The following is a 9,658-nucleotide window of genomic DNA, read 5'->3' on the forward strand; positions in this document are numbered from 1 at the left end:
TATAATGCCTTGTTATACTCATGTAAAACTATAAAATATAAGCTAATAATCAAAATGATAGCATGTCATTTGGTTACCAGTATACAGGTAACATAAAGAAGAGAAGCATAATAGGATTTCAATGACACAAGGGGAAATTTAAGGAGATAACATGTAGTCTTATCAATTATGACAATGGTTTAACAGACATATCCTATATCAAAACATGTCAAGTTATATACTTCACATACATATGTGAAGCTTCTGGTATGTTGATTATAACTCATTAAACTCGTAGTTAGAAAGGACATCAGTTATGCCTATGAATCAAGGACAAGGGTAGAAATAAATGTAAAATACATGCACACCCACATAATTTGCCTGCCTATCCCAATAACAATAAATTCCCGACTACTTTTGAGCCAACATTATTACAGCATGTATTAGTTATCTATTACTATCTAGAAAATCAGCTATAACTTAGATGTTGAAAATATCAATATTAATCACCTCATCTCAAAAGCTAAGACTGGAATTATACACCATTGAAGTCCTGAAGCAACACACAAAGGGTCCAGTTATACTACAGCTATGATGCTGGAGAGATCATGCAGAGATACTTTTTGGAGATAGGAGGACGTGTCCAGAGAATGCCAGCTGTTGCAGATTGAGTAATCTGAGTTTTTCTGTTCTAGCAGTACACATAGAATTCTATCGCAGCCTTTCAGCTACCCCATCCAATACTGAATGCAGCAGAGATGGGCTATCTTTGCCAATTCCTGTCCAAATTATAGATTCTTGGGGAAAATAAGTATTGTGTAAAGCTACCACATCTTGTGGTGATTTATTACACATTAGATAAAAGGAAGCTGTTCTGGAACCTGGAAGTGGGTTGCTCCAATGACAAAAATCCAAACTTGGTTTCAGGACTAGATGACAAGAAGAAGCTGGAAAGACCCCAAGAAAACAGTGAAAATATACGGGTCCTGCAAGAGATTATTAGTGGAGGCCTGAAGGTGCCCTAACAGGTCTAGGGATGGGCCAAGGAGCAAATATTGGATCAAAAGCTGCATACTAAGTGCCAGGTGCCCACTGTCTCCTGATCAGGTAATTTGAGGATTTTGCACAGTGGTTAAGACTCCTCCTGGGATAACTGCATCTGGACCTTAGAAGACAGCTAATAATGACATATAGTTGTGTGGTCACTACCCATGTGGGAGGCCTGAACTAAGTTTTTGGCTCCTGGCTTCAGCCTGGCCCAGTCCTGGCTGCTGAGGGCTTTTGGGAAATGAAACATCATATGGGAGATTCAGGCTCGCACGCTCTCTCTCTCTCTCCCTCCCCCCCCTTCCCCAAAGAAGCAAAATAATAAACAAATAGCCTTAATTGGGGATATAGATTTTATTCTAAGCTCACTGTGAAGTCACAAACGTGTTTACACAATGAAGTGACGTGGTCTAAATTGTACTCTAGTATCACTCGTTTCCATGTGGAGAACACATTGGAGAGTTTCAAATTGAAATCAATCGTTTATGAGACTTGTAGTAGTCCAGGTAAGCAGCAATGGGGTCTTGGGTTAAGATGGCATTAATGGAAATAGAGAAAGTGGAAAGGCTTGGGATATGTTTTGGAGGAAAAAAAACATGTAAAGATTTGATGATAAAATGAATGTGTACCAAAGATAAGTTCCTATCTATCTGAGGGATTTTTTGTTTATTTGAAAGGCAGAGAGAGATATCTTCCATCCACCAGTTCACTTCATAGATGGCTGCAATAGCCAGATCCAGGCCAGGTTGGAGTCAAGAATGCAGAACTCTATCTGGGTCTCCCAAGTGGGTTACAGGGGCCTACATAGTTGGGTCATACTCGGCTGGTTTCCTGGGCATATTGGAAGGGAGCTGGATCAGAAGTAGAACAGCTGGGACTCAAACTGGCCCTCTGATATGGGATACCAGCATTGCAAGTTATTCCTTAACCTACTAAGCCTGGAAAACCCCTATCTGAAGGGTCTTAAGGAGGCCTAATGAAATACTATATGAGTCTGTGTTTTATCAATATGAAACTTTCTAAAAAATTTCATGTTTAATGTCTGACATACCAAGATCTTAAAGCAGTTTTGCTTGGTTCTCCTCCCAACTCTGTCCTCAACAGCACAATGCACCTTGTTCTGCAGTCCTAATGCATACATGAATACCATATAACACATCATCTGCTTTATGGATGAACACTGACTGTATCTAAATGGTATCTATAGCTCCTTTGAATGCTGCAAACTGGTATTTGATCATTTCACTTTCCCACAGAAGATGAAACATTATGATTTCAATAATCCACAAAGAGGGACATTTGTTTCCTTTGTGAACCTATACCCTTCAATGATTATTCCTCACATTAATCATAGTAAAAGCAGTGCTTAAGGTAATCTCTTTCTTCCTGCATATAATAAATGTCTGCTGTTCCCAGAAAAAGTATGGAAAGGTGAAAGACAGGGTGAGCTCTGTGTGTTTGTGAGATAAACAACTGTCATTGTCAGGAAGAGTGCAATGATCATGCAAGGCCAAACTTAACTCTTCATATAATGATGACATTGAAATTAACTTTTCTCAAAAGAATTCATTGGAGGGAGATATCTACCCTCTAATTTCTGTTCACAAGTCTAACTTTATTAAATGCCTATAATTCATAGTTCAGATTTTTAAACAATAATGACATTTGCATTTGACTTGCATTTATGGCCCCTCTTCATAGAGGCATATTGGATCACTGAAATCTAAGATAACTTGTTTGTTTTCTAATCAGAAATTATCAAGAACATAACTAGACATGTGATCTTGAATGTGAGCTTAATCTAGGATTAAAAGATATGGTATTCAATTAACTAAGTAAAACAACAGTAAGAAAAATGTTTCCAATAATGTTCTTGGGGACCCACTTTAATGAGCGCATAACAAAGAATTCCGATCAGCACTGCATGTAAGTAATTGCTTGCAATATTTATTTAATATTCATTTGGATATTACACTTTATGGTTTCTGTAAACTACCAAGTGTCGCTCCCCCTCTTCGTGGAGGAACGACACAAGACCCTGCGCTGTTCTTTCGTCTGCTCGGCCCTCCCCGGGTTTGCTGCTGGCTCTTCCCGGGTTGGCTACTATCCCTTCCACCTCCGTGGAAGGGCAGTTCCCCCTGGCCACATTCCCCACTTCCGCAGGGGAGCGGCACACCGCCGGCAGGCTCTTCTCGGGGGCTGCACAGGTGTTCCTTCAGCTAGATGTTCCCCATAGATGTTCCCGGTGCATGCCGTCTCTCTCCTCCTTTATAGTCCTCCTCCGCCAATCCTAACTCGGCTGCCCACACGCCGAGTACGCTGCTCTCCAATCAGGAGCAAGTCCTACAGTTTATTAGCTGAACTGGAGGCAGCTGTGCAGAAGCTGTTTACTTCTCTCCCAGCGCCATATTGTGGGAGAGCAGATGCATAGAATAAGTCCTAATTCAAGTAACCCAGTCTAGTCCGGATTGCTCCCCACACCAAGTGTAATTCCAATGAAATCCAAGCAAGTCAGTTTTCACTGTAAAGTTTCTGCCAGATTTACAAAAATGAGGATTAGATGGCATAAATGTGGATTGGGTAGGCCATGAAAATTTCTCAAGTTTTCATAAATGCTGTCATGATTAAAGGAAAGTATGTCTGATCTCGAGTTCATGTTTTCTTTTACTGTCAACACAGATTGTGCATAATGATTTCAATGAGTTTTTTTGGGGTCTTAAGCCTGAGTCTGACCCCTGACCAGCAAGGGACAGTACAAGCACTCCCAGACAAGGCAAACGGGGGAGTTAAGGTCGACGGGTCAAGCACACCACAGCAAGCACCCGTGAGTTCTGTCGAAGCAGGAACTACTTTATTGAGGAAGTGTACAGGCTTATAAGGCTTACAAAAGACATGCGCAGTAGGGGAGCCAATCAGCGAAAAGGTCATGAAGGCGTGGGTGGACCACACTCAGGAGCCTCTTAAGCAAAGTATAGAGATCATGCACTGTCCACGTGTCCGGAACTAAAGTGGACCTATCCCTGCAGGTGGTCTGATCTTATGTAGCTTAACCGCAGCAGCCGCAAACATGCCCCTCAAACATCCGCCAGGCACCATATTGTAATGGAGGTTTTAGGCAATGCCCAATAAGTTTTTAAGGGGATTTTAACCTTATAAAAATAATATTTTGTTCAGAGTGTCAAACATGTACCACAAAACCCCAAACTCCACAACCATTTATGTGTAATCTCTGTTTTTAGAATGTCACCTCTCTGGAAAACTTGCACGCATCTAAGACTCAGATTTCATGACAGATTGAACATGCTTCCTTCTGGAATGGCTTCTGTCATCTCCACAGGGAGAGTTTATTGCTGTTCCCACCCACATACTCACTACAAACATATCTATCACATTCCATTCAATTAAATAATTTTAAGACAATATCTTTTTTTCTGTCTAAGCATCTTGGGAAATACTTCATAAAAGTAATTGTGTATTAATCAACTTTGAATCTTTAATACATTGTGAGGTAGCTGGCCCGTGTTATTAAATTAATATTTGTTTACTGAATTCATTAACTAGCTTGTGTTAATGCAAATGTAAAATAGTGTCTTTTATGTCTCTGATATAAATATGCTGGTATCTTTGGATCTCTGGATGAGCAAGAAAGCCAACCAAATCATCGGCAAAGAGAAAAAGTTAACTTCTGAATAATCAGTGTAGACAATAAGAAGTTCAGATATATTCTCTTTTCTCATAGTGATGTCACTGGTAAGTTGACAGTCTACTTTGTAGCTAAAAAATAGAGATGTTTAAGGTGTTTCATAGACCCAGATGTCCAATAAAATGCCTCTCACAAATTTAATTTGATCAGTAGATGAATAAATGTATGGATGAATGAATAAATATATGATTAGTGAGAGTCAGGCCTTTGCCTTAGCTGGTATCATGCCAATTAAGGGGACAATACTGTGGCACAGTGGGTTAAAGACATGGCCTGCAGTACTGGCAACCCATCTGGGCACCAGTTTGAAATCCAGCTGCTTCACTATCTGATCCAGCTCCCTGATAATGCTCCTGGGAAGGCAACTGAGTATGGCCCAAGTCCTCTGACCCCTGCATCCACATGCAAGACCTGGAACAAGCTCCTAGCTCCTGGTTTCAGCCTGGCCCAGCCCGTCATTGCAGTCATTTGGGTAGTGAACCAGTGGATGGAAGATCTCTCTAGATCTCTCACTCTCTCCCTCCCTTTCTCTCTCTCTCTCTTTCTCTCTTCTTCTCTTACTCTGTAACTCTGCAGTCCAACATCCTGCAGACTTTCAAGGTAGCAATGATGGGACCCAGCAACCCACATGGGAAACTGGGTTGAGTTCCTGGCCCTCCTCCTACCTTGGCTATTGCAGAGCTCTTTCTATTTGTTGTTGTGAGCTCTTTCTATTTGTCAATCTGTTTTCTCTGTCTCTCTCCCTCTCCCTCTGTGTGTGTGTGTTTGTTTGTGTGCATGTGTGTGTGTGTCTTTTCTTCCCCAATGAATAAACACATACATAAATTTTAAAAATAATTACAAACAGCATCACTTTTTCCTTTAAAAACCTAACCTGAATAATATGCAAGGGTCAAGACTGCTTAAGTACTACTTAACACTTGGCTAATTCTTCATTCATAGCAAGGAGGTTTCTTTTCTAGGTTGTGAAATTGCAAAACCTAAACCTTCCTAAATTTTAAATTCCTTTAGGAAATATGAACAGTTAAATGCTTGTAGCACTTTGGACATAAAATATGTTTTAAGCAAGACCTACAGGGATTTAATAATAATTGTTGACTTGCATTCACTAAAATTTCATACAGCCTGATAATTGATCACTCCACATTACAGACAGCTTACTTGGTGCTATCATCCAGGATTCATGTGCTTTAAATAAGATCACCAAATCAAGTTATAGAGTGTAGCACCTTTGCAAGGAAGAGCAATTTGAGAGAAACTGAGTGACTTTTTGTTACTATACAATGTGAGAGATAGAGGTCTGTGGGAATATGACAATAAAAAATAAAGATAAATTCAAAAAGGGAAGAGAGAGTAAATGAGAGAATTATGACTGGAAGCATTTCACAGCAGACACATGTCATGCAAAGGATGAACACTGAAACATGAGAGGGAATTCTCCAGGCAAATAAAAATGAGAGAGGATTCAAGACAGAATTAATCTCCGTAAAGTCATAGAAGTGTATGAACAGGAACAGCTAAGAAACTTCTGCAGTTTGGTTATCTTGAGCATAGAGCAGGTGGATAAATGTGCAATGAGGTTGTAGGGGCAGGAGGGAGGCTAAGTTTCAGATGGACTTTTATACCATGCTAAAGTGTTTACACTTTATTCTCCAATCAGAGGGGAGTCAGTGAAAGGTTTTGAGCAAATGATGTTGGCATTTTATTTTTTTTCAACTTTTATTTAATAAATATAAATTTCAGAAGTACAACTTTTAGATTATAGCGGCTTTCCCCCCCATAACCACCCTCCCACCCGCAACCATCCATCTCCCACTCCCTCTCCCATCCTATTCTTCATCAAGATTCATTTTCAATTATCTTTATATACAGAAGATCAACTTAGAATACACTAAGTAAAGATTTCAACAGACTGCACCCACAGACACACAAAGTATAGAATACTGTTTGAGTAATAGTTTTACTGTTAATTCACATAGTACAACAGATTAAGGACCGAGATCCTACATGGGGAGTAGGTGCAAAGTGGCTCTCGCTGTTGATTTAACAATTGACACTCTTATTTATGACATCAGTAATTACCTGAGGCTCTTGTCATGAGCTGCCAAGGCTATGGAAGCCTCTTGAGTTTGCCAACTCTGATCTTATTTAGACAAGGACATAGTCAAAGTGGAAGTTCTCTGTTCCCTTGTTCCCTTCAGAGAAAGGTACCTCCTTCTTTGATGGCCCGTTCTTTCCACTGGGATCTCACTCACAGAGATCTTTCATTTAGTTTTTTTTGTTTGTTTGTTTGTTTGTTTGTTTTTTCACTGTGTCTTGGCTTTCCATGCCTGAGAAACTCTCATGGGTGTTTTAGCCAGATCCGAATGCCTTAAGTGCTGATTCTGAGGCCAGAGTCATTTTAGAAAGGCTACTCTGGTAGAAGAGATAGATGGTGGTGAACTAGACAATAAGAGAGTACAAATTAGGAAGCTATTGCAAGGATCCAGCTGGAAGAAAATAATGAAGACCTGAACCAGGACAGTGACTTCAGAAAAAGAGAATATAAAATGGAAACACATTAGGAGGCAAAACAGATGTGAATTGGGAAGCTCTTTTTTGTGACTGGAAAAGGTGGGGGAAATTGAGTATGTGTCCTAAGTTTCCATGAGTGGTACTGGGTTTCAACATTATCAGAGCACAGGTAAGAAGTGCATGAGTCAAAAAGTCCTGGCACTTAGATCAAGTTTCCATGCACGCATTCATATTTTTTATTTAAAAGCATGTAAGCTATTTCAAACCACTTGGCAGTAGAGATTAAGTATCTCTGACATTTCAAAGACAGTGATAAAGTTAGCAAATTTAGTTTTTGCCAAGACTCTTACTCTGAAACATACACACTATAGCCCTTTGAGTTTTGTTTTTCATGGTAAATTTTCATGTTTCACCTTGTGAACTGATTGTCTGAATTATGCATATGAGAGATGCCTTCTATCTTCCAGTATTGTTCTGAAAATTGTGCCATCAATTTCTATGTCCCTAGAAATCACTTTCTCTGAGTTAGTCCATCCTATCTTCCACCCACCTTTCTTTATATCAATTACAAATGTGTATTCAAAGCCAGATCCTAAATGTGTTTCAACATAAATTTTAGTATTGAAAAGATTGCATTTTGATTACCCTTGAAGAACCTGGAATGAGAGAAAGTAGTGGGATGAGAAGAAAGGGTGTGACCTTTACAATATCTTAAAGCAGGTACCAGCAGGAGCTTATATTAAAAATATCAGAAACTCTCTGACTAGAATTTTTTTTTTATTTTCTGTCCTCTAATAATCACTGATAGGGAAACAGTATATTTGGGCATAGTATTTTCTTTCCTTTGTCTATTTTTAAAAATACTTTATAGCAAATACACCTGCCTTTTTAAATGAGTTTTTAGTGGGGTTACTGCTTTGGGTTCAGATCTTTTGGCTTGTGTCCCTATAATGAACAATTTGCTTGTAGAAGTATACTTTTAGTTGTTTCATTCTATGAACTTGATGGATAGAGATGTGCAAGATAGCTTTAAACTGTCACACTTTATGAAACAGCCTAAGACATTAATTGAAAATCTAACTCATTACATTTCATTTTTTATAAAATGTGCAAACATTCTTTATAACTTTGACATTTTAGTAATCACTTAGGAAAAAAAAATCTTGGGCAAAACATACGGGAAGATAGTTATCTTCCATCCTTAACAAATCTGACTGCTTTGGAAATAATCAACTCATAAATATTTAGCTAATATACACCCAGAGCAATGGATTGTATAAAATTAAATGCCTCATTGAAACAATTAATTTCAAATGCTATGATTTATTGAGCATGCTTTACTGGAAATTTAATAGAAATATGGACTCAAAGTAATTTGAGAAGAGGATGTTTGCACTGTCTTTGATTTCTGGCCAATATATATTTTTTTCTTACCCTGCAGGTGAACCTCAAGAAAGAACAGACTTCCAGGAAAGCTCTCTAATTGAATTTGTGGGTCAGGGCTTGATGAGAGGAGGTGATGACCACAGATTGTAAAAAGACTAAATAAATAAATAAACAAAATGAAGTAATCCTTTCATATTTCACATACCTCCTGCAGTTAAGCCCGCAGGGAAGAAAACACCACTTCAGTAAAAGCTGTTGTCATCATCTGTCCATTTCAAAAGAACACAGCTCAGGCTTCTCAGAGCATCAATAACCAAATATATCCTCCAGGCATCTCTGCAACATTCAGCCCTGCGATTTCCCGTAAGCAGGCTTGTGCTGGAGCTTTAAGCAAGTTTTGTACAGCAGTGGAAGGCTGCGTGAATAGCAATGAAAACTTGGATGGAGAGCTGAAGAAGTGATGATGAAGTGTGGGTAAAGGAGCAGGAGAGGGTGATGGAACAGTATCTACCTAGTGCTTTGGGTTAATCCAATCTATTTGGATTTATAGCACAGGGTATATTACAGTGGGACTCTGAAGACCTGAATTCTAGCTCCCATCAAGTTGTTATTGACCTCAACAAAGTCACTCTGCTGTTTGTGAGACTCAATTTTCTCACTGGTAAAATTAAATGAGACAAATAGATAAAGTAAACTTGGAAAAATTTTTCAATTTAAGCATTTGTTAAATCACTAACTTTGTCTCCTGACTTTTACTTCTTCAATTTTGCAAAAGTCAGGTATCATCCAAAATATATAGACTTAAACATGGCTGATTTTCAATTTCTGAATAGTTACTGATGGTCAATGAACAAGCAGGTGGGCCTGGGTTTGGGTACATTTCTCTTGTATATTTAAAACCCAATCATCTCTAAATCAAACCAAGGTTTCTGTCCATTTTATTGTAACATCTGTAACATTCTTATAAGAAATCATTTATACAAATTATTTTAAATTATCCTTTCTAAATTTAGCATTAGTTTCTAGGTA

This window comes from Oryctolagus cuniculus, chromosome 18 (genome assembly GCF_964237555.1).
Source record: "Oryctolagus cuniculus chromosome 18, mOryCun1.1, whole genome shotgun sequence".
In the NCBI taxonomy this organism is placed as follows: Eukaryota; Metazoa; Chordata; class Mammalia; order Lagomorpha; family Leporidae; genus Oryctolagus; species Oryctolagus cuniculus.